Below are 27157 nucleotides of genomic sequence, written 5' to 3' on the forward strand. Positions count from 1 at the left end.
TTAATGATGACAAATATCTCCCAGAGGGGCCATGCCAACTTGTTTTCTCTTCCCGAGAAGCATCGGCTCTCGCTCACAGATGATGAACCGAGATTGATTCTTTGGGTTTGCGGCGCGGTTGAAATTAATCTGTAGGTGCTCAAGGGGATACTCCCAGGACCTGGCCAAACTAGCTTCAAGGATACGCGGGCCCCCAAGCAGGACCGGGAGCGGAGGATGGAGCGAGCTGCCGACCCAGGGGAGCCGGGGAGCCGTCGGGCCACAAGGAAGGGAGCTCGCTGGCCGCTTGGGACCTTACAAAGACGGGCGGGAGCTGCGAGGGCTCGCGCCGCGGGCACACCGTCTTTCCGGGGAATAAACCCTGCAGCAAGTTCAGCAAGTAACCCCGCCCGGCGCGCCGGGGAGCCGCGCCGGGCAACCTTTCTCTCTTTTCTCGGGTTAGTCACGGAGGAGTCGCTGCGCGCCCGGAGAGTCCTCGTTTAGTGCTCGCGTCAAAGAGACCGGGATAACCTTTCAGCCGATCGATAACTTTGAGAACGAACGGCGACGGCTCCTCTTTCACCCCGGACTCCGGAGCACGGGCGCATCTGCCAGTCGGACCCCCGCCCCGCGCCCCGGCCGCGCGGTCGGCCCCCTGAGGTGCCCCCAAGGGCAGCCCCTCACTTCGAGACGGTCCCGGGACACGACCCGGAGACTCCCGAGCGGACCCCGCCTCGCCTCCCGTCGCTCGTCGCCCCGAACGCACCTCGGAGACGCAGTCCGCCGCGACCTGCTGCAGCCCGCGAGCTCGCGGCGGCGCCTACCGGGGCCGCCTTCTCGCCACCCGCCGCTGCCCGGGGCTGCCCATCGGCCCGGACCCTGCCCGCGCCGGGCTCCGGCGGGAGGCGGCCGGGACCAGCCGGCTGCGGCTGGAGCGATCGGCCTGCGCTTGAGAGAGCGGGCGGGCGAGCGGTCGGGGCGGGGGCGCGGCGCTGCTCCTCCTCCTCCGTCCTCCTCCGGCTCCGCCGGCTCCTCCCGGGCTCCCACTCTGCAGCGCCGGCTCCCGACGCCGCGGCCCGCCCGCCCGGCGGCCCCGCCCCCCGTCCGCTCCGCCGCCTCCCATTGGCCACCGCCCGCCGGCCCCCTCGGCCCCGCCCCGCGATTGGGAGCGGGCGCCGTCCGTCCCGCCGCCCCGCGGGACTCCGCGCGCAGCCGGTGCGCGGTTCCCAGGCCCCGCGGTGCACTGGCGCGGCGCGGCCCAGAGGGGCTCGGCGCTCCTCCTGAGGGGAGGGGGCTGCGAGCGGCGCGGCGCCCGCGACCTCAGGCGGGGGCCAGCCTACCTGCACCCGCGGTGCGGGAACGCTGTCTCCGTCCTCCTTGGGATTCGTTTTCGCCCCTCTGGCAGCGATAAGTTAAAAATCCCGAAATCTGTTGCAGTGATGTCGTAATTGGCGTCTTACTGGGTTCTCAGCGACAGTTGCCGAAAATTCTTACTGAGCAAGACATAATCTTTTTTTAATTCCTACAATTTGAGAAATGTGATTCTTAACTGGGGAAATTGACGCGTCGTGGGGCCCGCACGTTGAGCCAACCAAACGTTGGCCCCGGCAGTGGTGTGCCATCTGCTTTGCCCTGGCTGCCTCGGCCTTACCGGGCTGGTCACGGCTAAAGGTCACCGTATTGAGGAAGTCCTGAACTTCATTTGTTGATTGAAGATGATGTTGAAGGCGATGAGAGGAACAAGGGGGCTCTTTGGCTTCTTCAGAAACGTAAGGCCTAGAATAATATCAGCAGGTCTCCGCCTTTGAGCAGATGAGCGTGGGCTGTGCGCAGGGCAGGGGACTCCTTATCTCGTATCATTGGGAAGATGGTAGCAAGGCCTTGAGGAACATCGCTGGCTCCCTAATTCTCCCTTCCCCTTAAAAGGAATTACTCTGCTTAATGTAGACAAACTGAACATTTTGAAACTTGCTCCTGGTGGGCACCGTTTCGAATTTGCTTTCAGCAAGTGAGATGATCTGTATGGCACCTCTTTCAAGAGTAACTACAACCTTCCCATGCACGAGATGCTCAACACAGACCTTGGGAGAATTCTTAAAAGTCCCAGAGCACCAAGCAAGGAGAGTTATCGCAGGGTCCTGAAAAAGAATCCACTGAGAAGCCTGAGAATTATGTTGAATCTAACTAAACCCACGTGCAAAGGCCATGCACCTGGGCAGGCTAAGAATCAAACCTCCAGGAGGATAGGGCAGCAGTGGATCTAGAAGCCAGATCAGATGGGGAGGGGTTCCAGGCAAGAAGCCTTTAGTAGGGAAGAAAGGAAAGGAGGCTGTATTTGTAAAGAAACTGAAGAAGTCTTTGGCGGGGCGGGGGGGGAGGTCGGCGGAGGCGTGGGGGTGGGGGAGGCTGCAGAAACCAAGAAACCGACCACTGGGAAGCCCCGCAGAAAACCCACCACGGAAGAGAAGAATCCTGCTGCACAAACTTGTCTGTTTATCCCCTGAAGGTCAACTCATTTTGGACAGCTCATTTTGAATAAAGACCTGACCAAAGAGTCAGGGAGAAACACACACGCATACACACCCTCGGATCTGGCTCCGCGCCGCCCCCTGGCAGTGTCCCTGCCGGGCCTACACTCTCCGGAATCGCGCCCCACCCCGCCCCACCCCCACGGCGCCGGGTCCCCGCCCCCCACCCCCCTCCACACACACACCTCCCAGGAGAGCCTGAGCGTCGCCGGCCGACGACACAGCTGCCGGGTCCTACGCAGGCACCTGCTCCAGGATTGCCGCATCGCTGGTTCACGGGAAGACGGCAGGAGGGGCGAACTCTACTGTGTGCCCACTCCCAGGGCTCCCCGGACGTCCCCGGCGGCCCTCTGCCCCCAGGAGCTGGAGTGGGGGGATGCACTGAGAAACATGCAAGAGGTCGGGCGATGCCAGCGCGCAGGAATGCTGCCAACAGAGCGTTCCGAGTCTGGAAGGGGGCTGGGAAAGGCGTGCGGTCCGGGAGCCCCAGCCCAGCCCCCGGGCCCGCCCACTCCGCCTCCAGGCCGCCCTCCACCCAGAGGAGAACTGCTCTTAGATCCTGATCTCGATGGAGAGAAAATGAACTTTTTTTACCCACCTTTTCTACTTTGTTAGGACATGTTGATCACCCAGGAAGCTTTACCTGAAACTATCTTGAAACTGTAATTTGCTCGACACTTGAATTGGTTGCTAAAAGATTAAAGGATCTCTGAGGACTTTTGAAGCTATATTGGAGTTGACTGTGCCTAAAGGTTCAGTAACAGGAATAGACTGCCATGTAGACGATACCATACCTTCCAGTCCCCGTTGGGTTTCCTGAGCCGGCTTCACTGTGGCCCAGCCGCTGGGATTGTGTTTCCTGAGACTGAATTCAGAGTTTTCTTTTCAGTTCCTCCTTTTCTGGAGGTTCTTCCTGGAGAGATAATGTTCTCAGTACTTCCCCATCCCAAACACACCCTAGAACATAACCCTCTTAAAAGTTAGGGGCGGTCCCTCCCATGCTATATTTCTCTGTGATCTACAGCATGTAAACATTGTACAGCCTTTTATATCTCTGTAAAAGAGGGCTATACAATATGGGAATGCGTTTAATAAAACATGCCAGAGAGCAATATTGTGACATGACCGAACTTCTGTGTTCTCCTGTCACCTCATTAGCAGTATATACCAAGTTTGCAGTTTATTAACAAACGTGTGGAGACCCTGTGATGTTCCAACAGGTGCTGGGGATAAACATTCAGAGGACTAGGCCCTGCTCTTCATCATCTCTCCATCTCACCTGTGCCCATCCCCACACATGGCAGATATTCTACTAGAGATGTGGACACAGGAGCAGCCATGGACGGACGCTTCCTGCAGGAGCCAAGGGAGAACAGACCCCCCCCCCCCTTCACACCATAGTTCTTCTCACTCTTCACAGAACTGCTCGCGTTGTCATTTTTCCCACTGTTCTAAGGGCCTTGAGGAAAAGAGCCACGCCCCCCTCAGCCTTTGGACTCCTAAGGCAGTGACTGCGTGAGTTGATGGATTGTCACCAAGGTGGCTCTTGGTGCTGAGGCTGCACTGTCCACTGTCTGATAGATGAGGAAGAAGCCTTGACTTACTCCTGAATGTCCATAGTGATCTAATAAGGAAGCCTTTATTGTAGTTTTGATCAACAACCAAAACATATTTTGATAGAAAATAAACAATGCTTATGAAAAAGCTATAAATATAACCAGTGATGAGGTGACTGCTCTGACATACATTAGTTTAAAATATGTCTACAGAAAGTTTAAAGAAAAGTGCCTACAGACAAAATTTATTAGTGCATCAAGCATAACTAAACTATTAAAGATATGAAATCCAGGAGTGTCCAAAATCTTACGAGAGGACATCAGTGGTTAATTTCATATATATATATATATATATATAAACCTTAGCCATAGGCTAGTTTGGTTTTTAACGTTTTTTTTATATATTGGAGTATAGTTGATTAACAATGTTGTGTTAGTTTCAGGTATACAGCAAAGTGATTTGGTCATTAGTCTTGCAAACTCAAATTGAAAAAGCCTAAGTGGGCTTCCCTCATAGCTCAGTTGGTAAAGAATCTGCCTGCAATGCAGGAGACCCTGGTTCAATTCCTAGGTCAGAAAGATCTGCTGGAGAAGGGATAGGCTACCCACTCTAGTATTCTTGGGCTTCCCTTGTGGCTCAGCTGGTAAAGAATCTGCCAGCAATACAGGAGACCTGGATTCGATCCCTGGGTTGGGACGATCCCCTGGAGAAAGGAAAGGCTACCCACTCCAGTATTCTGGCCTGGAGAATTCCATGGACTATACAGTCCATGGGGTTGCAGAGAGTCAGACACAACTGAGCGACTTTCACTTCACTTTCACAAGCCCTTGGGCCACTATCAAATTTGGCAGCATTTTTTAAAATGCTTATGGTTGACAGTAAACTGCTGTGAGCATTTATGAAAGCCCTTCAGAGTTTCTTGCATTCCCAGAACCAAGGTCACATGCAGCCTTCCAGAACATTCTAGGCCGTAGCAAATATGACAAAGTCCCTTGGCCGGGCCTGGCCAATTCTGGATGGTGGTGATCCCACCCAAGGCCAGACCTACAAGGTGTTCGCCTTCTGGCAGACCTTGAGATCTTCAAGAGACCAAGCCTAGGGATGATTTGGGATCTCCTTCACCAAAGAACATATTCTGGAAATCCTACTGGATGTAATGTGTGTGTCTCCCCTCCCTGGTCTTCTTTCCTGCAGCCCATCTGTTTCTTGCTTTTTCAGGGAAAGGAAACTTAGCTAAAGCCTGTGGAACTATAGCATCTTTCAATATATCGGGGCTTCCCCACTTGCTCAGCAGTAAAGAACCTGCCTGCAATACAGGAGCTGCAAGGAGATGCGGGTTTGATCCCTGGGTTGGGAAGATCCCCTGGAGGAGGGCATGGTAACCCTCTCTAGTATTCATGCCATGGACAGAGGAGCCTGGCAGGCTATGGTCCATAGGGTCGCAAAGAGTCAGACAGGACTGAAGCGACTTAGCCTGCATGCATGCATGCATTAATACATCAGCTCATCATTTTGGCCTTAGAATATCTTACTGAAAAAAACTCTTTTTTCTATTAAAGCTATAAACTTCCCTGACGTTTTAAAGAAGAATATAAACTCTGAAGTATGAAAATGTATTTGCATAAAAGCCAGAGTGAACAATCCTGAATTTCATCTCTTCACCTCCACCTTCCCTCAGGTCAAGATTCCCTGTTCTCTAAGCCTCATTTCTGTCTTTCAAGTCTTTTTTCTCCTATGAATTCATAATATCCTAAGAGTACCTACAGCAACAAACTCAAGGGAGTAGTGCTCTTTACAATTCTGAATTAGCACATCAACTCCCTCTGAAATAATTCCAACATCAATCTTACCTATCTTCCTCTAAAAGGTGTAAAGAAGCCCAGAGTTCAAAGACATACCAGCTGTCTACCCCATTCCAAGATTGTGAGTTTGTTGGCTGACCTTGGCTGATACTTGGATCTATTTACCTTTGAACTGAGCAGAACGGGAGTTTGACTTCCTTGACACACTCCAGAAAGATTCTACTTACAGATGATATGCATGTTCTGTAATAAACCTGAATACCTAAGTCTAAGTTAAGTAAAGCTTTCGGGTCCCACCCTCATTTCTTTTTCCCTTCCCTACTTTTTTAAAAGTATTTCTTTTAAAGTCAACTCTCTTTTTTAAGTATTTCTTTTAAGTGAAATGAATATTCGTAATTTGCAACAAATATATATTAATTCCGTGCTACATTCAGTCCATTATGTTAGACTGGAAGGCTCCAAAGGGCTGTACACTGGAGCATGTGAAGTTCATGAGAGGTTGCTCCAGGACCACCGATGAGAGGCACCTAGAGGCAGGGTAAGAGAGCCAACTGTCTGCAGGTAACAAAGCTTGGGCCACCACGCGCCGTCAGACTGGCTGAGCCAGGAGGGGAGAAGGGTGCACTCCCAGCAAGAGGAAGCACGGAGGACAAGCCCACCGGAAACGGCTATGCGAGGCACGCTGTGAAGACAGCTGCGCCCTGAAGTCTAGCACAGGCTGACTCACTTCGGTAACAAACACTTATTGGGTGCCTCGTCCACGTCAAGTCCTGTTTTCTTAGAGGAGAAGCCCTCCCATGTGGACGCGCACTGGGCATGCTTCTCCTTTCTTTCCAAATGGAAACAGAAACTTGGTAGGATATGGCCTTGTGAAGCAAAATAAGAAGTGCCAAGTTCTGCAGCAATTTCAGAAAAGTTAAGCTGCAGTTCAAAAAGCTGGGTTACTGATCCTGGTCATGACTATGCCAATAGTGCTGATAAAAATACAGCACATGTTCCTCTTCAAGTGGAACCCAGGAGAATAAAGTAAGAGTCATTAAACAGTGTGCTGTTGCCACATATTATCCCCAGGAGCTAAGAAGAAACCCATCTAATAATTAGGGAAAAAAAAGAACCCTCATTTCTGCAAGTATATTTCGAGGCCCACTGTGTTCCGCCCTGTACTAGTAGTAGTGTTAGTCGCTCAGTCGTGTCCCACTCTTTGTGATCCCATGGACTGCAGCCTGCCAGGCTCCTCTGTCCATGGAATTGTCCAGCAAGAATATTGGAATGGGTTGCCATTTCCTTCTCCAACACAAGATCATTACATAGAAATGAGACTGTCCTCAAGAGAGAGCTGAACTGGGATTTTTACACAGGAAACAATTTGAAGAACAGTGGAAAGGCAACACATTAAAAAATGTCATGTTGTATAGACAGGTGCTATAGATATCTGGAAAAGCAATACTGGCTGCAGTGATCAAAGATTAGGGACCAATATCCTTCCTATATGTTGGTCTCTGTTGTAATGTTCCCAATCCAGTGTATCTCCAAGAATCGTCCAAGACAGATGGATTATTTCTTTTCTGATGATTCAAACTCTTGGCCACATCTCTTCATATTTCTACCCTTACCTTCTCTAGTCCAGACCCACAGCTAAATGACTTGCACAAACATTACCACCCTTAAAATGGTCTTCTGCCTTTTTGCTTCATCTCACTTCAAGAAAAAAGAAACAAAAAAAGGCCTAAACTGTATGTAACTCACAAACCTCTCCCACTTTGTGCTGTCTTTTGTAGCCTGAACTGTTGATTTTTAGGAGCTCACCCACTTTGATGTCAGAAAACGCAGGCTCTAAATCTAATTCGCAAGCTTCTTAGATACAGAACTATAGACAAGTGATATCTCAAAGTTCCATTTTCCTCATCTGAAAAACGGAGATAGTCATACCTCAGAGGGCCATGGTGATGATTCCATATGATGTGGGGCATTATTGAGTGCCAAAAACACAGTGGACCATCAACGTTTACCATTTCCTCTTACTGTTTAAGGTCGGCACTGGGATTTTACTTCGAGTCCTTCATACCAAAGCTAGCACAGGGGAAGGGCTTGATGAATATCTGATGAATGAATAAAGGAGCAGGTGAATGGATTACACAGTTCTTTTAAGCTTTGTTTAATTTGTTACAATTTTGCTTCTGTTTTATGTTTTTGATTTTTTGTGGGTTGTGGGATCTTAGATCCCCCACCAGGGAGAGAACTCACACCCCTCACATTGGCAAGCAGAGTCTTAAGCACTGGACTGTCGGAGAAGTCCCCAAAGTTTATACCTAATCCTCCAAATTTTATTTCTACTTGAGACTTAACTTGAGACTTTAAGCAGTGTTTTGGATTCTACCTTTAGGAAATAAAAAAGTAATGATAGTTAACATAGAAGTTGAATGGCTCTAAGAACAGCGGCTACTCTCCACCACTAGATGGCGTCTACCAATAATCACACCAAAAAGCGCCAGGCACACTCTGCTGCTAGGTAATTAGAACTGAATACAGAAAAGGTATATAGCACAAGCACATTTGCAAATATATTTAGTTTTTATATACAATTTCTTTCTCATATTGGTTATGAATTTAGAGCTGCCGGCGTGCTAAGTCGCTTCAGTCGTGGACTATAGCCCGCCAGGCTCCTCTGTCAGTGGGATTCTCCAGGCAACAATACTGGAGTGGGTTGCCATGCCCTCCTCCAGGGGATCTTCCCAACCCAGGGATCGAACCCACGTCTCTTACATCTCCTGCATTGGCAGGCAGGTTTATTACCACTAGTGCCACCCAGAAAACACTTAAAGCTGCCTGCAGTTTGGCAAACTCTTGCTTTCCTAATTTCAACAGTCTCCTATAACATTTTTAATTGTTAAACTCTAAGCAGCCTCAATGTGCAAGACATTTCAAGGTACCCAGTGACTGCTGTCCAAGTCTTTCTGTCATGTTGGTGGAACCACTTACCCCCTGGGGAAAAGATTAGAAAAAGCTGAAAGCTTAGTGAGAAAATAAAAAGGTCTTCTGCCTGTCTTTATTGTCCCTTTATTTATTGAACAACTGGGGACTGGGCTCCAGAACTGTATAAAGCACTGAGGTTATAATGGTAAATAAGACTCACTTTTGAGACTTACTTGTTCTCCCATAAAGAAAAACTATCAGAACTTTAGAGACAGATGTTTATAAAATGACATTTATATCATATAAGGTGACAGTTGTTTCTCAGAAACTGTTAGGAGTTCTAACAGAGAAATAGAGGTAAATTCAAAATGTTTCTGATCAAGACCAGAGAGTTTCTGCTTTCTGCTTCCCAGGAAATTAAAAAGGTGTGCTTCTCCATTCTGACCTTCAGTTCTCTGTGGCATTTAGGCCAAGAATAGCTGCACTTGGACATCCTTGGGAGAGACCTAAGCAGACAGAGAAAGAATAAGGGAAGAGAGACAGGAACATAAAGGGAACAATGGGTGAGGAGACAACGGAGGGAAATATGAGAAGAGTGGCCAAGAATAAACCATGTAAATTCTTGCCACAAAATCTGAACCTTCAATCTTTGATGTGGAGAGAATAAGACCATATTTTAAGATCAAAAAGTAAGGCCCAAAAGACAATAAAACCAAATCAAAACACCATAGTATTTCTAAATCCAATGTTTCCAGAAATTGTAAAATCGGGAGTGGAGAATGAACTTAGACTAGTGTGAAATTTTACTTCTTTCTAGAATGGCAGAGATGTGATGGAGCAGAGGGCCAGTAGCAACACCATTTTCATTCACCTACAGATAACCTCCATCAGCATTTTGCAACATTGCCCACATCTCAACACACCTAAAGCCAAGTCCATCAGTCTCCCCCAAGGCTGGCTGCTGTGCCCTCACATCTGTGACAACAGTGCTGACAGTCCGTGAAACAGCAGACGCAGGAGGGTCTCCTTGGACCACTCTCTATCTCTGCCCTTCCCTGCAATGTGGAAGTACTCTGGTTTCCCCCAAGATCTCTCACACCAGGCTCCTTGGTCACCCTTCCCCCTGGGTAACCCCCTCCCCCAGATGCTTTTCTCCACAAGACAACTCTCCTAAATGAGATCTTTGTTTCCTACCCCTCAACTTTCTAACCACCGGATGTACATTACTTTAAGTATGTAGATTTCCAGGCCCTAGTCCTTCCTGAGCTACGTGGTGCCTACTGGATAAGGTCCAAGTTCCCCTCACAGTGTGTGTGTGTGTGTGCGCGCACACACGTGCTTAGTCACTCAGTTGTGGCTGACTTCTTTGCAACCTCATGGACTCTAGCCTGTCAGGGTCCTCTGTGCATGGGATTCTCCAAGCAAGCATACTGGAAAGTGAAAGTGAAAGCCGCTCAGTTGTGTCCGACTCTTTGTGACCCCATGGACTATACAATCCATGGAATTCTCCAGGCCAGAATACTGGAGTGGGTAGCCTTTCCCTTCTCCAGGGGATCTTGCCAACCCAGGGATCGAACCCAGGTCTCCTGCATGGCAGGCAGATTCTTTACCAGCTAAGCCATGAAGAACACTGGATTAGGTTGCTAATCCCTTCTCCAGGAGATCTTCCGGACCCAGGGATCGAACCCGGGTCTCCCACATTACAGGAGGATTCTTTACCATCTGAGCCACCACCCCTCACCTCACTAACACTTAGATCTTCCACAGTCTGGCTCCAACATGAGCTTCTGGCCCTCATGGCAATGTTTGCTCACACGCTTACCTTTGCCGCCTGCTCCTGAAACCCGTCTTCCCTCTGCCCACTCCTCACACCCTCTGAAGCTCCTATTCTCTTCCTGTTTGATGCTCCATGGGGTTACTTCCTACCCTTCCCCTCTGCCTAAGAAATCCCATCCTTACAGTGTTTATAGTTACCCTCCTCCTGCGGTTTATGAACCTCAGCTCTAAGTCAACATCTGTCTGCATGCCTCAAAGGTGGCCCCAAATCAAATAGGCCTCAAACAGAATACACTCCCAATATGACCATCATATGACCAACCACTTATTTCCTGTGACGCTGTTTCAGTAATGCCACTTCCACCCACATATTTGTCATGTCAGAAACCTGGGACTTCCCCTGAACTCCTTCTTCGGTCTCATGCATTCATCCAGCCAATGACTTGGCCTTCGACTCTACCCCTGAGTCTCTCCCTCATCTATGTGCCCCTCCTGTCCTCTGCACCATCATATCTTGCCAAGGCCCTAGCAACAGTCTCTTATGCAGTCTGTCTTCCTGTCTCCTGTGTCCCTCTTCTCCAGTCCATCTGCCCCGCTGCAGTTTTTCATCCACACGAGTCACATCACTCCCCTTCCTGCTCATACACACTGTGATATATAGAACAGATAACCAACAAGGACCTACTGCATAGCACAGGAAACTCTGCTCAATATTCCGTAATAACCTACATGGAGAAAGAACTTGGAAAAATTTGCTGTACACCTGAAACTAACACAACATTGCTAATCAACTATACTCCAATATAAAATAAAACTTAAAAAAAAAAAAAGATTTAGAGGCTTCCTACTGCCCCCAAGACACAACTTTAACTCCTCTCAATAAAAAAAGAAATAAATATTAAAAAAGAAAAAAATATATATGTGTACATATCCTAGAGAAGGAAATGGCAACACATTCCAGTATTTGTGCCTGGAAAATTCCATGGACAGACTCCACTGGTGGGCTGCAGTTCATAGGGCCACAAAAAGTCAGATGTGACTGAGTGACTGAGCATGCACGCATAATATGTGTGTATATATCTATATATTTATATATAGATATTTACAAGTATAATATAAATATATCTGAATCACTTTGCTATATACCTGAAACTAACACAACATTGCGAATCAACTGTATTTCAATAATTTTCAAAATTAAACTAAAATAAAACCTTACTTCCTTGATCTGGCCCCCTCTCGCCTTGTTCTCTACCAAGCACCTCTCAGTTCATTCTGCTCCTCACACTTGACCTCAGAGCCCCCAGCAGGCTTTTCATGCTGCCTTTGTCTAGTTAACGGCTATCTATCCTTCAGGTCTCAGAAAGCACTCCCTCAGGAGGACCCTCCTTGATCCTGCATTAGGTAAGGTCAGGTCACACTGTGTCTCCTGTGGCCTCCCAAGCTGGCCCATCACAAACCTCCCCCTGCATCCTTATGTTCGTGGCCTTTCTCTTCCCCCCTAGAATGGAAACTCTGTGCATGCAATGAGTGTCTAGGGCCTTGATCGTCTCCTCCATGGAATGCTCTGTCACGGCCTGATCTACATCTGAATTCCTAAGAGCTGTTACCAAAGATCCCAGCCGGAGCCCCAGACAGGTCTCTAGTGGTGCATCTGTTGAATGAGAAGATAGCCCCAAGGGGGACGTATTGACTCTCCAGAGGTTTGAATGTGCCTGCTGGGAACTAGTTCATCTAAGGGAAAATGACACATTTAGCCACTTATAGAACCTCAGAGTCCAAGGGAAGAGTGTATTTTAGGATAAAATGATGGCTATCACCCATATCAATTTATCTTGGAACCCACCTCCATATATCCATAGTGTATTCTAGGGAGAAATAGCATTACACTTTAAAATTATCATTTGAAATCCAATGTGGCACAAGCAAGCTGCACTTGTTTTCTTCTATTACAGTGTGACCCAACACACTAAGATTGTCCCTAGATTCATCCCTGGTCTCCAAACAGCACTGGTGGGACTTCCCTGGTGGTCCAGTGGTTAAGAGACTGCCTCCCAACGCAAGGGACTCAGGTTCAGTCCCTGGTCAGGGAACTAAGATCCCAGTTGCTGCAGAGCAACTCAGCTCATGTGCCACAACTGCTGAGCCTGAGTACTGCAAAGAGAAGTCCCTGCAGCACAGCAAGAGAAGCCTCCACGCTGCAACAAAGACCCAACACGACCAAAAACAAACAAGCAAAAAACCCCAAAAGCAAAACAAAACAAAAAAAGGCAAACAGCAGTGGCACATCTGAAGCAGTGCCCTGCAGGAGGTAACAGAAGCAGCAACAGGGTACCAAGGGCTGGGCCGGGAGGAAGAGGATGAAAAGGACTCATTCAGGTGGCGGTGTCTGGCTGTGTGGCTTTACCTGGTAAGGGAAGCCACAGTACACTTGGTGGAAGATACAAGATAGAATCAGTCATATGTACTTAAGACTCAACCTCAAAGATGCTCAGAAACATGTGAGTCAGCCGGTAATTTAGCAGAGGTGGTATTCTGTATTAGCAGATGGGAGTGAAAACCCAAGGAAGACAAATGATCGCTGTGAACATGGCCCTTTTCATACCTGAACCCAATCTAGGGAATCTTCAGTCACGTCCAAATTGAGTGTGTGTGTCACTGGATTTTGTAGATATTATCTCAAACTCTTGGTTATTATTGTAACACGTACAATCTATGTCTTGTGTCTCTAACTGCATTTGATAAGTGATGGAGATAAATCAGTCTTATAACTTGGCCTCTGTTCAGGGAGCTTTGAAGAATGCGATGAGCGTATGGTATTGCTTTGAGAATACAATACAGAGGGAGGCAGGACTCATATGTTTTTGCCCCTCTGAGGGTGTAAAACCTTGAAAATGTACAGTCACGCCTTGGAGACACTGTAGGTTTCATTCCCAACCATGGTAATAAAGCAAATAGGGCAATAAAGCAAGTCACATGACTTTTTTGATTTCCCAGTTATTTTATGTAAAAGTTACATTTACCCTCTACAGAGTCTATTAAGTGTGCAATAGCATTATGTCTAAAACAACAAGGTCCGCACCTTAAGGAAAAAATACTTTGTTGCTAAAAACACTAACCATCTTCTGAACAGCATCAGAGATCCCTGATCACAGGTCACTATAACAAGGAGAATAATAATGAACAAGTTTGGAATGGTGCAATAATTACCAAACCACGAAGTGAGCAAGTGCTGCTGGGAAAATAGTGCTGACAGGCGTGCAGGACACAGAGCTGCTGCCAACCTTCAGTTTGTGAAAAACACAGCATCTGAGAAGCACAGTAAAGTGAACCGTGGTAAAATAAGGTATGTCTGTAAGTGAGCTTTCTGTCTTTTGAGTACTTAGGGCCAGAACCCCACTTTTTGCATGATCTTGCTATGTTTTAAACATGGTCATTTCTCTCCATTATCTACTTGACTGTTTCCCATAGGCAATGAGAGGAGCAGGATGTGAAGAGCGAGCGTTGAAGGTGTATGTGGGCGAGTAATTATGATAAAATGTGCTCTCTAACTCCATTCTCATAACAGAAAGCAATTGCTTTAGGGTCACATGCTGCTGCTAAGTCGCTTCAGTCATGTCCGACTCTGTGCGACCCCAGAGACAACAGCCCACCAGGCTCCCCGGTCCCTGGGATTCTCCAGGCAAGAACACTGGAGTGGGTTGCCATTTCCTTCTCCAATGGGTGAAAGTGAAGTCGCTCAGCCGTGTCTGACTCTTAGCGACCCCATGGACTGCAGCCCACCAGGCTCCTCCGTCCATGGGATTTTCCAGGCAAGAGTACTGGAGTGGGGTGTCATTGCCTTCTCCATAGGGTCACATATTAGGTTCATTTTCCTCATCTCTTCTCCATGCAACAGCACAAGTCATCAATAATAAACTATGATTGTTTCCTCCCAAAAGACAAGTTATATGAGATAAAGCACAAAAACAAGTCTCAGATGAGACTTTTTACATTAACGTGTTGTTCAAGATGGTTTCTGATTTCTGGTAATTATCCACTAATGACCAGCTCTGGTAGCCTGGGTTCCCCTGGAAAGGAAGGAATTCCTCAAACCTTTCAGCACCAGGACAGGTAAAATACAACATCTAACAATCCAGATAATCAGTCAAGTGCCCCAAAAGTGCAATCTGATCATTTATTACCATACCTTCTATTGGCTATTACTCAGTATACTCCCTGAGTAAATCCTGCCCTAGAGGGAAAAAATTATACCTCTATGTATGCCTGTCCATACGTCTGTATACACATTAGTGATCTTTTCAAACAGGAGGCTCACATTGGCTCAAAGAACAGACGGCATTACATTTCATTTGCTCTTGTTCTGATCCTTTGATGTTTTCAGTGGTTTACCAGCAGGAAACCACTAGAGGGGACACATCCAGACAAGATTAGACAACATACAATTGTCATCTTTAGTAGCCCCACTTGGAAAATTGACTGGTGTTCATGCAGAACAATAAAATCAAATTTGCTGGCACTTTAGTCCCAATTCATGGTTACAAAGAGCGGATCCGGTAGAGGGGATGTCACTGTGTACAGGGGGGAGACACCAGCAAGAAAAGGGCATCTGTAGCGATTGTAAACACATAGTTAAGTCACTGAGATCAGTCATTACAAACTGTCTGTTTCCCCTCTTCCCTGTAAAGAAATATCAGTGCTCTGGTTTCTTATTTGTTTTTTTGGAGATGAGAGAATCGCTCCTTAGCATTGTCACTGATTAAGTCAGTATGTGTTGAACTCTTGTTATACCTTGAGGACCTTCCTGGGGGGAGAGGTGCCATGCCACAGGTCCATTTCACAGGTGAAATTGGCTCGTATCTAGTTTGGGTCTGTAAAACCCCAAGAGGATAGGGCATATGACAAGGTCCCTTGAATAAATGTCTATTCACTCATTTTCCCCATTTATCCACCCACTCATCCATCCATCAAGCAGTCTTGGTGTGTTATTCTATGCCAAGCATGGTGCCAGGTACTGTGGTTCCAAAGAGAAATTAGCTAGAGCTCAGTCACTAGTGGAAGAGAAAATAAGTATATTAATATTTATTTTAAATAGGATACTTTCTGGGATTTGAATCTACTCCAGCAGTCAGGAAGAGACACATGTGAAAGTCAGCTCCCTAAAATACCAGATACTTAACCAGGTGGGGAAGAAGCCTGTTTTGGATTAAGATGCCTTTCCCAGTTCTTTTTAGCTGTCACTTTTCTCCAGTTTTCACTGATTCACCGCCTATTCACTCCTTAACTCTGATCAAGGCAACAGTTTCCTGTATTTTAACTTTACCACCAGCTTCCACTCAAGGTTATAATATACCAAGGTTATTCTTAAACCAAATCCAGGGAAATATTTTCCAGTTTTGAGATAATGTAAAAAGAAATCTTATACTCTTTAAGATGACATCTCCTGAACCTGAATTGACATTTACTACCTAAAGATTTTAAGTTGGTTTTCTATCTGAAATTGTTGTTTCACTAAGGTTATATATTTTTCTTTTCTTTTTTATCATTTCATCCATTTTTGCACTCTGGCTGGAAAGAAAGCAAGAAAAATCAAATTTAATTGACAGAGATGAGAAAATGTTTTTAGTCTTAATTCTCTGAGTCCTGTATAACCCCATCTATATGGCATGGCTATAATTTTCAACCCTCCTTAAATTTAAATACCATAAATCCATTCAGTGATTTCAATCTGAATGAGTACTTTTTTAAACAAACAAACAAAAATAAACCTAGAAACCTTAGCATAACCTCTTGTTCTTCAAATTTTCAGTCAGGGTTTCTACTAACAGAGTTATTGAACTTTATAGGGAAGCCCTATTTTAGTTTAAGAGAATCTATATTTTATTTCTACTGCTGTTTGCAGATTGTACTGTTTTGTATTTATAGAAATTTAACCTGCTTTTCCACAGTTTGCTTGCTCCTTAGAAGGAAAGCTACGACAAACCTAGACGTGTTAAAAAGCAGAGACACCACTTTGCCAATAAGGGTCCATATAGTCAAAGCTATGGTTTTTCCCAGTAGTCGTGTACAGACGTGAGAGTTGAACCATAAGGAAGCATGAGTGCCAAAGAACTGATGCTTTCAAATTGTGGCACTGGAGAAGACGATTGAGAGTCCCCTGGACTGCAAGGGGATCAAACCAGTCACCTCTAAAGAAAATCAGCCCTGAATATTCATTAGAGGGACTGATTCTGAAGCTGAATCTTTAATACTTTGGCCATCTGATGCAAAGAGCCAACTCACTAGAAAAGACCCTGATGCTAGGAAAGATCTCAGGCAAAAGGAGAAGGGGGCGGCAGAGGACGAGATGGTTAGATAGCATCACCAATTCAATGGATATGCTTTTGAGCAAATTCTGAGAGATAGTGGAGGACAGAGAAGCCTGGTGGGCTACATCCATGGGATCACAAAGAATTAGACACAACTTAGCAACTCAACAACAATAGCAACCTGATTTTCCACCATCCTTAAGAACATACAACTTGGATAACTAAGCTTTTTTGGTTCTTTCTAAAGGAAATAAGACCTAGGATATGATGTCTTTTTCTTTTTGTAGTTGCTCTTAAAGTTTATCCCATTATAAGTAGGAAAATAGATATGGCTCATTAAAAAGACAATAAAGCACATCAAAGAAAGAGACTGCAATCTGGCTTCCAGCTTAGGAATTGTTTGGACATTGTAGAGAATATGACAATATTTTTCATCTTTGTTGCAATCCAATGATTCATCTGTGACCATTTTCACTCCCACGATTATTGTTCTTCATGGCAGAGCTTCTATCATTCAAGTAAGACAGGTCCTACTACCCAAACATTGAAAACGGAGGCTCTCCTACCTGGAGTCTCCAATTTGCCTCCAAGGGAAAATAACAGCCACTGAGTCAACCTTGCCTATAACCACATTTGCAGGCAATGAAATTACTTCTCTCATTGAACTGGGAGCCAGGAGGTTTGAGCACTGAGCCAGGAGGCTGCCAACAATGCAGGGGGAATTAATAATCTCTAAGATTCCTCCTGGCTCTTACCTTGTAAGAGTCTATAAGGAAGGGACAGGATTTAAGCAATCCTTCCAGTTTAGCAGAAGCTACTCTGCTCTGAGTGGTTTCTGCTCAATTACAGAAGGGGAATATTCCTGATTCTTCAACATAATGCCACTTTCTAAATACAATTAGTTTGTGCTTCTGCATTTATTCTGCTAAAGCATATTGAAGGCAGGACATTTCTAAAAACCAAAGATTCAAAACAGTTGAGTTTGCCTCCTTGAGACTTTATTTTCTACAAATTAAAACAGTTGCAGATAGATTATGCAATCATTTTTATTTCATTTTAATGATTGGGTGGAGAGGAAGCTATTTCTGAGCAAAGGAGCCATAGATTACAGAATCTGAAAGTCTAAATGAAAACTACAAAGGTTTCCTGGTTGCTCCAGGAAACAATTTCAAGACTGACAAGAAACTTTATAGTCATTTTCTTTTTTGGTAATTTAAAATACTATTTTTTCTTAATAAATTTTAATGTGGTATGTTTTCATTATTATTTTCATAAGTATTGATCTGTGTCAATCTGCTGCTGGCCTGTGCCTGCAAAAATCTTCTCTGTCAAAGTACTGGACTCAATACTTACAGTATCTCCTGGCCTAGTCTGTCACTAAGAAAGTAATTGTCACAGGGAAATTTCTCCTACAGTGACTCCTATTTTTTCCAGGGAGCGGGGTTGACTCTCACTCTTTCTTATTTTATTAGTTACCCACCTATCCCTAAAGGAAAGAGACTTTAACTGCAAATCAGACTTGCTAAATGACAAGTAAGAAGGTTTATCAATCTGCTTCTCTGAGCAAAAGCCTATAATTTTGGTCATCCAAAGAAAATGACTAAGTATATGAGTTTATCCCCTACAGCAAAGGTTAATCCTATTGATTTTTATGTTGTGATGTGCTTCTTTTTAAGACCAACTCACATGAAAATAGACACTGAAAGCCGTGGTGAAAAGAGGAAAATGAAAAAAGACTGAAAGATTTTGGGAAGTGACAGTAAAACAATTATTATAGGTTTTTTTCTTGATTAAAGTGCTGTTTTAATTGGATTAAATAGTTTCTTTAGGCCTTCAACAGTTTTGGTATCCAATGTATTTGAAGCAGTGGGGCAGACCCAGATTGGCAGATGAAAGCTTAAATAAATTTGGGTGCTCCCTTTAACAGAAAGATCATGAAATTATAAACAGGAAAGTAGATATGAAAGAGTACCTAGTTTTTCTGCCACTACCTACCTGCTTTTGGTGCTGAACACCATGGGACTCAATCCTACAGGGATACAAAGCCTAGCCCAGCCCCTTCAAGCCTCTGATTTTAATGGAAAGAGAAAAGGCCTCATGGATTGGCTTCCCTCGTAGTTCAGTGGTAAAGAATCCTCCTGCCAGTGGAGGAGACACGGGTTCAATCCTTGGTCCAGGAAGATCCCACATGCCATGGAGCAACTAAGCCCATGCACCACAGCTACTGAGCCTACATGGCCCCGAGCTCATGCTCTACAGCAAGAGAAGCCACTGCTGTGAACAGCCTTCACACTGCAAGGAAGAGCAGCCTCTGCCCTCTACAACTGGAGAAAACCCTGCGCAGCAACCAAGAGCCATCACAGCCCCAAAATAAATAAATGCATACATTAAAAAAAAAAAAAAAAAGTAGCCTCATGGATGCAAAAGGGAGGCATTTCTCCACACATGGGAGCTGTACCCTTTTTAGTCAGGATTCACCTAGAAAGACAAAGACTATCCAGGGTGGGACACTATACCGGAGATTCAGTTCAGTTCAGTTCAGTTGCTCAGTCGTGTCCGACTCTTTGCAACCCCATGAATGGCAGCACGCCAGGCCTCCCTGTCCATCACCAACTCCCGGAGTTCACTTAGACTCACATCCATCGAGTCAGTGATGCCATCCAGCCATCTCATCCTCTGTCGTCCCCTTCTCCTCCTGCCCGCAATCCCTCCCAGCAGTGATCTGAAAACCTAAACAGAGCAGAGGGAGGCAGCATAGTAATTAACAAGAGCAGACACCACTTCTGTCCCCAGGGAAGGAGTGACAAGGGTTAAAGAATCCAGAGCCCAGGCCTTATCAAGTCTGCTAATAGCAAAGGAAGAAGCTGCTGTTGGGAACTGGAGACACATGTATTAGTTACCTGTGGCTGCAAAACAAATCACCCCAAACTCACTGTGGTTTAAAAATCATGTGTTATCTCACAGTTTCCCAGGGTGAGGAATCCAGGCAGGGTCCTAGCAGAGTCTCCAGGCTGTGGCTCCGTCAAGTCTGTTATCTAGGGATTGGCCAGGGCTGCCATCACCTGAATACCCAATGTAAGCAATTGCTGGCAGGACACAGCTCCTCCCAGGCTGTTGCCCGTAGGTCTCTGTCTGCTTCTTGCCACACAGAGCAACTTACAACATGAGAGCAAACGGCGGTGAACAAGACAGAAATCAGTCTTTTTATCCTCACCTAGTCTTGGAAGTGACATCTTGTCATTCTTGCCGTGCTCTGCCCCTTAGAAATGTCCAGCTCACACTCAAGGATGAGGAATCATACAGGAGTGTGACTGCAAGGAGGGAGGGCTTCTTGGGAGGCCATAGCAGAAGCTGCCTATGGTGCAGGGAGGTACAGCCCCTGCTGATGACAGCAGAGAAAGCAGAGCAGGGGAAACCATCCTAGCTCATCCTTTCTCTCACCTTCTCATAGGCCTGCAACAGACAGGAGCGTCATGGAAATGCAGTTCTGAGTGCTACATACAGTGGAGCAGGGCAAGGGCAGGAATGGGTCTCAGAGCAGACTGGCTACTGGCTGGCATAGTATCCTTTCATATTTTCCGAGGTAATTGGAAACATAGTTTATCTTTAAAAAAAAAGTTTGCATATTTATTTTTGGCTGCTCTGGGTCTTTATTGCTGTGCATGGGCTTTCTCTAGTTGCAGTGAGCATCAGCTAAAGTTACTCTCCATTGTGGTGCCCAGGCTCCTCACTGTGCTGGCTTCTCCTGCTGCGGTGCCCAGGCTTCTCACTATGCTGGCTTCTCCTGCTGCGGTGCACTGGCTCTAGAGTGCAGGCTCAGTAGTTCTGGTGCACAGGCTTAGTTGCCCTATGGTACGTAGGATCTTCCTGGACCAGGGATCGAACCCATGTCCCCTGCATTGGCAGGCGGATTCTTAACCACTGAACCATCAGGGAAGTCCCCAGTCTATCCTAAAGAGGACTATTTAAGGATAAATGTGGCTCTTTATGAAACCAAAGGGTATTATTTTTGCTCTCTTGTAAGGTGGCCCTATGCTGTAATATCTTTCTTCTGATCAAAGATCCCCCAACACCCACACATGCATATACACACAACCTTCAATTTTTGCCCTCACAATAGATTATTCTTACACGTTTGGGAGCAGGCAAGACAAACCAAGCACCTATACAGCTGTACCTCAGAGAGGATGACTTTAACTAAATAACGATCCAGCTTTGACTCCCAAACTGCATTAGATCATCAAGACAAGTCTTAGGATATAGATACCTTTCACAGAAACAGGTAAATGGGTAAAGAAAATGTACACTCAGTTGCTCAGTCATGTCCAGCTCTTTGTGAGACCCTATGGACTGTAGCCTATCAGGCTCCTCTGTCCATGGGATTCTCCAGGCAAGAACACTGGAGTAGGTTGCTATGCCCTCTTTCAAGGGATCTTCCCGACTCAGGGATTGAACCAGCATCTCCTGTGCTGGCAGGGGAACTCTTTACCCACTGAGCCATCTGGGAATCCCCAATATATGTACACACACACACACACACACACACACACACACATATAATGGAATACTGCTGCTGCTGCTAAGTCGCTTCAGTCATGTCTGACCCTGTGCGACCCCATAGACGGCAGCCCACCAGGCTCCTCCGTCCCTGGGATTCTCCAGGCAAGAACACTGGAGTGGGTTGCCATTTCCTTCTCCGATGCATGGAATACTACCCAGCTACAAAAAAGAATGAACTTATGCCATTTGCAGCAACATGGATATACTTGGAGGGCATTATGCTGAGTGAAATAAGTCAGATAGAGAAAGAAAAATACTGTCTGATATCAGTTCACATGTGGACCCTAAAAAATGCAACAAACTAGTGACTATAACAAAAAAGGGAGCACTCACAGATATAGATGACGAACCTGTGGTTACCGGTGGGGAGAAGAAAGGAGGGACGGGATAAAAAGGGTAGGGGATTAAAACATAACAAATGATTAGTTATAAAATAAGCTACAAAGATATGCGCTTCCCTTGTGGCTCAGTGGTAAAGAATCCACCTGCCAATGCAGGAGACACAGATTTGATCCCTGGGTCAGGAAGATCCCCAGAGAAGGAAATGTCAACCTACTCCAGTGTTCTTACCTGGAAAACCCCACAGACTTACTCTCCATGGGGTTGCAAAGAGTCAGACATGACTTAGCCACTAAATAACAAAGTAACAAGGATACACTGTATAAAACAAAGAATAAAACAATAACAATAAATGGAGTATTACCATAAAAATTGTGGATCACCGTATTGTACACCTGTAACTTATATAATATTATACATCAAATATCAATTTGGTCCCTTAGTCGTGTCCATACCAAGTATCAGTTCAGTCACTCAGTCTTGTCCGACTCTTTGCAACCCCATAGACTGCAGCATTCCAGACTTCCCTGTCCTTCAGCAACTCTCAGGTCTTGCTCAAACTCATGTCCATCAGGTCAGTGATGCCATCCAACCATCTTACCCTCTGTCATCCCCTTCTCCTTCCACCTTCAATCTTTCCCAGCATCAGGGTCTTTTCCAATGAGTTAGTTCTCAGCATCAGGTGGCCAAAGTATTGGAGTTTTAGCTTCAGCATCAGTCCTTCCAATGAATATTCAGAACTAATTTCCTTTAGGATGGACTGGTTGGATCTTCTTGCAGTCCAAGGGACTCTCAAGAGTCTTCTCCAACACCACAGTTCAAAAGCATCAATTTTTCAGCTCTTAGCTTTCTTTATAGTCCAACTCTCATATCCATACATGACTACTGGAAAAACCATAGCCTTCACTAGATGGACTTTTGTTGACAAAGTAATGTCTCTGCTTTTTAATATGCTGTCTAGGTTGGTCATAGCTTTTCTTCCAAGGAGCAAGCGTTTTTTAATTCCATGGCTGCAGTCACCATCTGCAGTGATTTTGGAGCTTCCCAAAGTAAAGTCTGACACTGTTTCCATTGTTTCCCTATCTATTTGCCATGAAGTAATGGGACCAGATGCCATGATCTTAGTTTTCTGAGTGTTGAGTTTTAAGCCAACTTTTTCACTCTCCTCTTTCATTTTCATCAAGAGGCTCTTTAATTCTTCTTCACTTTCTGCCATAAGGGTGGTGTCATCTGCATATCTGAGGTTATTGATACTTCACCCAGCAATCTTGATTCCAGCTTGTGCTTTATCCAGTCCAGCACTTCTCATGATATACTCTGTATATAAGTTAAATAAGCAGGTGCCAATATACAGCCTTGATTACTCCTTTCCCAGTTTGGAATCAGTCTGTTGTTCCATGCCCAATTCTAACTGTTGCTTCCTGATCTGCAGACAGATTTCTCAGGAGGCAGGTCAGGTGGTCTGATATTCCCATCTCTTTCAGAATTTTCCACAGTTTGTTGTGATCCACACAGTCAAAGCCTTTGGCATAGTCAATAAAGCAGAAATAGATGTTTTTCTGGAATTCTCTTGCTTTTTTGATGATCCAGCAGATGTTGGCAATTTGATCTCTGGTTCCTCTGCCTTTTCTAAACCCAGCTTGAACATCTGGAAGTTCATGGTTCATGCCTGGCTTGGAGAATTTTGAACATTACTTTGCTAGCATATGAGATTAGTGCATTTTTTCAGTAGTTTGAACATTCTTTGGCATTGCCTTTATTTGGGATTGGAATGAAAACTGACATTTTCCAGTCTTGTGGCCACTGCTGAGTTTTCCAAATTTGCTGGCATATTGAGTGCAGCATTTTCACAGCATCATCTTTCAGGATTTGAAATAGCTCAAATGGAATTCTATCACCTCCACTAGCTTTAATCATAGTGATGCTTCCTAAGGCCCACTTGACTTCACATTCCAGGATGTCTGGCTCTAGGTCAGTGATCACACCATTGTGATTATCTGGGTCATGAAGATCTTTTTTGTACAGTTCTTCTGTGTATTCTTGCTGCCTCTTCTTAATATCTTCTGCCTCTGTTAGGTCCCTACAATTTCTGTCCTTTATCAAGCCCATCTTTGCGTGCAATGTTCCCTTGGTATCTCTAATTTTCTTGAAGAGATCTCTAGTCTTTCCCATTCTATTGTTTTCCTCTATTTCATTGCAAAGAAGAGAAGCCAAAGGCAAAGTAGAAAAGGAAAGATATACATTATTTGTATGCAGAGTTCCAAAGAATAGCAAGGAGAGATAAGAAAGCCTTCCTCAGTAATCAATGCAAAGAAATACCTCAAAATACTGTCAATTTAAAAAATACCTCACTGATAAATTAGGAAGTCTATGAAGCCATTGTGACTTCTTTTGCTCAAAAACTTTAGCAGAATTTTTGCAATAAATCAATACTCTGATATTTACTTATTCCTCTTTTCTATAATATAAATATTGTTGTTTAGTCACTAAGTCATATCCAATTCTTTGTGACCCTATAGATAAAGTCCACCAGGCTCCTCTGTCCATGGGATTTCCCAAGCAAGAACACTGGAGTGGGTTGCCAATTCCTTCTCCAGGGGATCTTTTGATCCAGGGACTGAACCCATGTGTCCTGCTTGGCAGGCAGTTTCTTTACCACTGAGCCACCTGGGAAGCCCATAATATAAATGGCAAATTATTAATCTCTAGACTGCAACTAGGAAAGTAACAGTAAGCAATGACCATCTGATGTTCTAACCAAGGCCAGCAGCATTCTACCTCCAGTTTTCCCTCCATGTGAGCAAAGCAGTCCTTGCCTGTGTAAGCCAGTCAAGCCAGTGTTGCTGTCCTTCTAGCCAAGCCCATTGCTAATTACATTTTAAGCAGGTTGCATTTTCCAAAGGCAGCTGTAGCAGAATCTTTCATTCCTCATGCTCTAGGCACTTGTCGCGTCCCTATTAAGCCATGTTCATGTCCACTCCCCTTGAACCTGGGCAAGTATTTGTAACTGCCTCAACCAATAGAGTGTGGTGGAAATGACACTATGTGACACCTAAGGCTAGATCATAAAAATGTTGCACGTGTGCACCGCGTTCTTTCTTTATGCTCACTCTTGGAATCCAGCCACCATGTTGTAAGGAAGCCCAGACAGCTGCAGAGAGGCCCACAGAGAGGGGAACAGGGGCCACTGTTTCTAAACCCAAATTTTTCCCAGCCAACAGCCAAGACCAAGACCTAGAGCCAAGAGTGCACCATCTTAAAATGTATTCTCCAGTCTCCCGCTGAGCCTTTCTAGCTGACACCACTTGGAATGGAAACAAACCATCCACTCTGAGCCCTGTCCAAATTATAGATTTGTGAGCAATATAAATGGTGTTGTTGCTGCTTAAGCCTCTAGGCTTTGAGGTGGCTTGTTACGCAGCAATAGAAAACCTGAGCACAGCTTTTGGGGAATTCCCCCAAAGCTGAAGTAGAGTCCATCAATTAGCAATGGGCTTGGCCGGAAGGACAGCAGCCCTGACTTGACTGGCTTACACAGGCAAGGATTGCTTTGCTCACATGGAGGGAAAACTGGAGGTAGAATGCTGCTGGCCTTGGTTTGGAGGATCAGCTCCACCAGAGCCGTCACCTCTGGAATTCTCCTGCCCTTTCTCTCATGCTTGTTGCCTCGCTGTAACTGGTCCTGGCTCCAGGTGCCATGTCCATGTACAAGGCAGGATGAAACAGAAGGGAAAGAGGCCACGTTAGCCCATTTGCTGCTTTAACCTTCTCCTCCAGCTCTCTCTGCCTATGGATCTTTTTGTCCCCAATTTTGTTTGTTTATTTTTAAAACTTCTTATTGAAATGTAGTTGATTTACAATGTTGTATTTGTTTCGGGTGTACAGCAAAGTGATTCGGTTATACATAAACATATATTCTTTTGAATATTCTTTTCCCTTATAGGTTATTACAAGATATTGAGTTTAGGCCCCTGTGCTATACAGTAGGTCCTTGTTATTCTAATTTATATACAGTAGTATGTATATATTAATCCTGAGCTCTTAATTTACCCACCTCTCTCCTTGGTAACCATAGCTTGTTTTCTATGCCTGTGAGCCTATTTCTGCTCAGAAATAAATGCATTTGTTTCATTTTGGTGCATCTCTAGCTGGAATAGAGGCAGAAATAACAAACTTCTGCCTTTGCACCCTGTAGAGTGCTAGTGAAAGTGTGAATTGCTCAGTTGTGACAGACTGTGCGACCCAAAGGACTGTAGCCCACCAGGCTCCTCTGTCCATGGGATTTTCCAGGCAAGAATACTGGAGTGGGTTGTCATTTCCTTCTCCAGGGACTCTTCCTAACCCAGAGATTGAACCTGGATCTCTTACTTTACAGGCAGAGTCTTTACCATCTGAGCCACCAGGGAAGCCCGGTACAGAGAAGGGGACAAAGGAAAGGGAATTGGGTTAATCTCTGGCACATAAAACAAAGTGTTTGGCCCAAGACTTTGCAAGAGGTCCCAGCATGAGATGAGGAGACCTCAGCTGAGCTGCAAGGAGGCTCCGAAAACAAAAGCCAAATTAAATGGGAAGCCAGACCAGTTTTATCACTCAAGGAAAAATACAATTTAGATTTTGTTGGTAAATATTTAATATTTTCAAAAATTGGTAAAACTCCATATCCATTTGAGCAATATCCATTTTCCTCCAATTCTTCAAATATATCTTTGCAAATCTTTTGCAAATTTCTCTCCACCGCCCAGCCTCTCCCTGAATTCTAATTCCCTATTTGTCAGAGTCTCAAGGTGGTTGGCCTCCCAACCACTTCCAAACCAATGCCTCTAACTGACATCAGTTCAGTTCACTTCAGTTCAGTCGCTCAGCCATGTCTGACTCTTTGTGACCCCATGAATCGCAGCACGCCAGGCCTCCCTATCCATCACCAACTCCAGGAGTTCACCCAAACTTATGTCCATTGAGTCGGTGATGCCATCCAACCCATCTCATCCTCTGTCGTCCCCTTCTCTTCTTGCCCCCAATCCCTTCCAGCATCAGGGTCTTTTCCAATGAGTCAACTCTTCACATGTGGTGGCCAAAGTATTGGAGTTTCAGCTTCAACATCAGTCCTTCCAATGAACACCCAGGACTGATCTCTTTTAGGATGGACTGGTTGGATCTTCTTGCAATCCAAGGGACTCTGAAGAGTCTTCTCCAACAGCACAGTTCAAAAGCATCAGTTCTTTGGTGCTCAGCTTTTTCACCATCCAGCTCTCACATCCATACATGACCACTGGAAAAACCATAGCCTTGACTAGACGGACCTTTGTTGGCAAAGTAATGGCTCTGCTTTTGAATATGCTATCTAGGTTGGTCATAACTTTACTTCCAAGGAGTAAGCACCTTTTAATTTCATGGC

At 45.3% G+C, this 27157-nt stretch overlaps 1 protein-coding gene and 1 pseudogene across 5 annotated transcripts in view; one reads left to right on the top strand and one right to left on the bottom strand.

Annotated features, from left to right (window-relative positions):
- Window positions 1-2952, bottom strand: part of SIPA1L2 (signal induced proliferation associated 1 like 2) — a 246583-nt gene extending 243631 nt beyond the window's left edge. For 4 of the 5 annotated variants that reach the window (XM_024986711.2, XM_005226228.5, XM_010820433.4 and 1 more), the window contains exon 1: window positions 746-1025. The gene's annotated coding sequence lies outside the window, so the exon portion shown is untranslated. Of the gene's footprint in view, window positions 1-745; window positions 1026-2692 lie in introns of those variants that run through there. The other variant, XM_010820432.3, reaches the window with a different exon arrangement.
- Window positions 1522-2698, top strand: LOC112444724 (large ribosomal subunit protein uL4-like; annotated as a pseudogene).
- Window positions 2953-27157: the final 24205 nt, after the last annotated feature.

The sequence above is a fragment of the Bos taurus genome, chromosome 28 (genome assembly GCF_002263795.3).
Source record: "Bos taurus isolate L1 Dominette 01449 registration number 42190680 breed Hereford chromosome 28, ARS-UCD2.0, whole genome shotgun sequence".
Lineage (NCBI taxonomy): Eukaryota > Metazoa > Chordata > Mammalia > Artiodactyla > Bovidae > Bos > Bos taurus.